Source organism: Arachis ipaensis, chromosome B7 (genome assembly GCF_059453495.1).
Source record: "Arachis ipaensis isolate K30076 ecotype BB chromosome B7, ASM5945349v1, whole genome shotgun sequence".
Classification (NCBI taxonomy): domain Eukaryota; kingdom Viridiplantae; phylum Streptophyta; class Magnoliopsida; order Fabales; family Fabaceae; genus Arachis; species Arachis ipaensis.
This window is the reverse complement of record NC_142442.1, coordinates 70030616-70035599: the sequence shown is the minus strand read 5'-3', so window position 1 is coordinate 70035599 and position 4984 is coordinate 70030616.

The following is a 4984-nucleotide window of genomic DNA, read 5'->3' as shown; positions in this document are numbered from 1 at the left end:
ACATAAAACAAACATATGCATATGATGTATGCCTGTTCTATGGCTGATGATATCATCTGTCGGTTATATAGCCAACCCGACATATCCTGGTAGCTAACTATGGACAGAAACACTCATTGCGGAGCAAGTGGATCTAAGATACAACCCCCTTGCTACTACCCACTTAACCCAGAGCGAGTGGAAGAACCACTACTACCCAGGTGGGTGTTTAAAAGCTCAACCTAGAGCAAGTGGAATAATCCACTACTACTGCTACTACCCAAGCGTCACAGTCACTAACCTAGAGCAAGCGGAACGAACCACAATCCTTGCTACTGCCCAGGAGCTCAAACATATATTCATTCATTCCAAATCAATCATCATTATTATCAAATCTCAAACACTGACCTGGAGCAAGTGGGACGAACCACAATCTTTGTTACTGCCCAGGTATCACAAACATACATTCATTCAAAATTTCATAATTAAACTCATTTTTCATAATTCTTCTTCCCCATCTCATACCCGGAGCCAATGGACATCGCCACTGCCTACTACCCAGGGCCACAGTTACAATTATTTACAAACTAGCATTCCTGTTAAACTTTTCAACTTTTATCACCCCTTCACAATCTTTCTTCACTCACAAGTTATTATCCTCTCAATGTTCAACTCCTTCCCTATAATTAAATTTAAGTTTAGGATACTGGGGAGTAAAAATAGAAGTTTAGAAGTTCAAAGTTAGGTTTTAAAATATAAAATTTACTTTGCTAAAAACAGGGATCCCATGTACACGTGGACCACGCGTATGCATGAGTGCGTTTTTCCTCTACTTGCGTACGCACGCAACCTCTCGTGTACGCAGGATAGCCAACCCAAACTGAACTCCCACGTCACGTGGGAGGCTTGCGTACGTGAGTTATACAGAGTTAGCAAAAATCTTGAATGCTGCAAAATATCAGCTTTACACACCAAACTTCCGATGTGCGTAACTTTTTCGTTAGAAATCATTTTTCATCTGTTCTTCAAAAGACATAAACCTTACGGACCCAAATTTTCATATAAAACAAGTTTGAGGGAAATTGAGGGTCCTGAAGCTAAGTTATGTCTTGCGAAAGTTCAGCCAAAAATCAACTTTTAACAAAAATTCTCAAAGATTTCTAAACCTCAATTTTCACAACAATTTCATTTTAACCCTTTTTAAAACTTACCAAACCATACCAAAACAAGTCCAAACACTCTTCAACACACTAATTTTACTCTATATGACCCCAATTTCACAAATATCATCACTTCCGCATAATAATTCATTTTCAACAACAACATAGTCCAACCATTCAAGTTCAATATACATTATCATCGTTATCATTATCATATACATCATCAATTATCTCTATCAAACACAACACCAACACCACAACCAATATGGCACAACAACAACCTCAAACTCACTAATCCTTATGTATATCAATCCATTGTAATCATCAACAACAAAATAATTCGATTCTTATCCTACGGTCAACTAACCTAAGTTTTCACGACACATTATGTTTTAGTTACGAGAAACCTAAACTATACCTTGGCCGATTCCTCCCTAAGCTCAAAACCACCAAAATTCAAGCTTCCAAGACTCCAATTCACACCCAATTATTCCAGCCACCAAAGATTGTTCCAAAAGCTCCAAATTGACACTTTCAACTCTAATTCAACATAAACTCAAACTAGTTCATACAATTGAACAATTGAACACTAGGGCACACAAAATTGGATAACCCACAAGGATTTCGAGTTTTCTTACCTTACCCATTGATGATTGTAGCAAAATCATTCAATTATCAAATGTTAGATTGTACCTAAACCACCAAAACACCAAAACCCTCAACATCCAAAAATCACGAATTGAAGAGGGGGGAACTGGGCACAAAATCAGAATCTCCTTACTAAATTGTTGAATGAATTTTGTAGAGAATTCCAAGACAAACGCGTGGCCGCTGACGGCTTGTCAATCAAAGCTCCGGATTGAAAAATATGTGGATTTGAAATTGGACAAGGGTTTAGGGTTCTTATTTGCTCCCCCATTCTCCAATTCAGCGTGATTTCCTATTCTTGAAGGGAGGAGTGGCTGAAATCATGCTTTTATATAGGGTGGAGTAAGTGATGAGCTTGGGCCCACTTGGGTTCGATCGAATTGGTTCAGTCCGTTGATCTATTTTCAGACGAAAATCTTTTAAATTAGTGTCAAAATTCGTATTTTAATTATTTCTACATCATTAAACTATAAAATTTAATTTTATAATTTTTTTAATTAATAATTAATTTATTAGTTAATTATTTACTAATTACTCGGAGTTTACAAAATATGTATAACTCTAGTTATATTCTTTTACCACTTTATAGGAGAGACATATTTGAGGAGTTTATTAATTTTACAAACTTATAACTACTTTGGCTATAAGAGATTGATATGGCTAATTTGGTTCAAATTCTACTAATATAATACTAATTTTTATTGATTAATTTTTTTAAATGATATTCACATATTTTTGTCAATATTTTTTATTGTTTTTTGAATGTATTAGAGTACATGTAAAAGCACATACTAAGAATTTCTTTTTTCAATTTGATAAGTATATAGCGACGCTTTAAAAGCGTGGCAATAAATTCACATCTAGGTGCGCTTAAGAAAGCGTAGCCATATCTTTTTCTATCAGCACGCTTTTGAAGCGTAGTTAAAACCAAACCAATGGACACATTTTAAAAGGGTAGTTATATATCCACTTTTTGGCACGCTTTTAAAGCGTGGGTATAGAGTTATATATATGGTCATGTTTTTAAGCGTGATAATAGATAAAAACGTGACAAAATATAAAGTATTCTAATAGATCAACAAAAATGTGGTGAAAAACTTTCAGCATACTTTTTCGTACTTTTAAATACACTTTAAAAACGTGACAAAAAAATTATTTTCTTGTAATTATGTTTTCTAAATTTAGATAAACTCAATATTTATTGGGGATAAGGATAACACATGTTTAGTAACTTGACATGTTCTAGAGCACTCTAGCCAAATGACATCATTATAAATAATTAGCATTCGAATTAACACCTCTTCTTGTGTTCAAGTGTCAACTGCTGAGTGGCGAGTCAACTTTTAGTTACTTATAGCCACACAAACTTCAATCACCAGGACTCACCAGAGACGTGACCTACATATATTGTGTATTTTATAATTTTCATTTACGATAATAATATTAGTTTTACACACACATAATTATATAATTCATGTTTGTTAATTACAATCTACTTATATTAATTCCATCTTTTACAATTTCTATTTTATTTATCACATAAGAAAAAATTCCAAATTTTGTATCTTTTTCTTTGTTTGAATCAATTTAATTTATTTTTATTTTATCTACTAATGTATTATGCTTAATTAGTTAATTTATGATTTTGAAAAAGTTCTAAGATTTAAAAAAAAATGTCAAAAAAAAGAAAAAAAAAATCCAAATCATAGAACGATAGAAGTCCAATATATATAGTCCAGTCCTTTCCCAAGTCAGGGACTCTTGTTTGATATGAAGCCCACGATGCAAGTTCAAAATAATTGCAATCTTATTCATTTGGTTCACTTAAAATAAAAAATGACAAATCACTCGGTTCTCCTAGTATTACAACTTTGTCAACATCTATCTATTTTTATTATATAAAAATTAACTCCAATTTTAATAATTTTAAAACATTTAGTCTATTAAATAATTTTAATAATAAAATATATTTTTAAATTTTTTAATAATTATCAAATAATCTTTATTTAATTTTATTTATTAATTAATCTTTTATATATTATTTAATTATAAAATCTATCCTATATTTTATAAATTACTATTTAACTATTTATCATGTATCTTAATTTTAAAATTCTATCATTAAATTTTGTGAAGATCCATCTCTAATCAATTTTATAGTATTATTTCTTACAATAAAATTTTTAATTTTATAATCTATCATCAATTTATTTTTCAATTACCCAATTTTATAATTGTAATCGTTTATGAATCTCCTACCACTATGAATATCAATTTATTGTAGCAACGACCGCCGTTTATGAATTGGCAGGTATGTGATATTTGCAGTTGTAAAAACTGCAATATGCAAAAAATCAATCGATTTTTTTATTGAAGTAATCAATTTGTTAGTGAACATAAGTTCTCTGTTACATTGTTTATAAGACAATCGATTTTTACGTTTAGCTAATTGATTGGTTCACGAAGAATCTTTTATTTTGGAATTTCTCATAAAACAATCGATTTTTTATTTTAGAAATCGATTGATTAGTGAAAAAATATTTTTTTACAATAATAGATTATTTTGTGAGAAAAAGTCAGCCTTTATGCAAGTGAATTGATTTTATTACCTATTCAATTGATTGGTTGAAAAAAATCATTGATTAGTTGAATTATCTAATTGATTAGTTACAGAACATAATTGATTATATGTACTCAGAATATATTTTTTTTAATACAAACAACAACCAATTGTTTGAAAGATTTATCTAAGCTTCGTTCATCATATAGGTTTTATCATCATATGGATTTTTTATTTTACTGTTATATGACCTAATTTATTGAATTAATTTTTTTTGAATGGATAGTTTTAAGATGTTAGATATATTTAATAAGGACAGTAAAATTGTTGAGCAGTATGAAGGGGATGATATGGATGACGAGTTTGAGGAGAATGATGATGCTACCCATGACTAACAAGAAGAGCTAGTATGTGATCAAGATATGATGGATGAACACTATAAATCCTAACAAGATTTAGGAGATGAATTCATTGAGGAGGAGGATTTTTCTGAAATTGATACCCTTAATGCTATGTATGTGTTTGACTCCATGCAAGACACTACAATTTTAGATTTCACTGAATTTTGTATGGAGAAAATGGGTATACTTTGGCACTTGCATTTGATTTTTATCTGAAGTACTTAAAGCCTAACGGC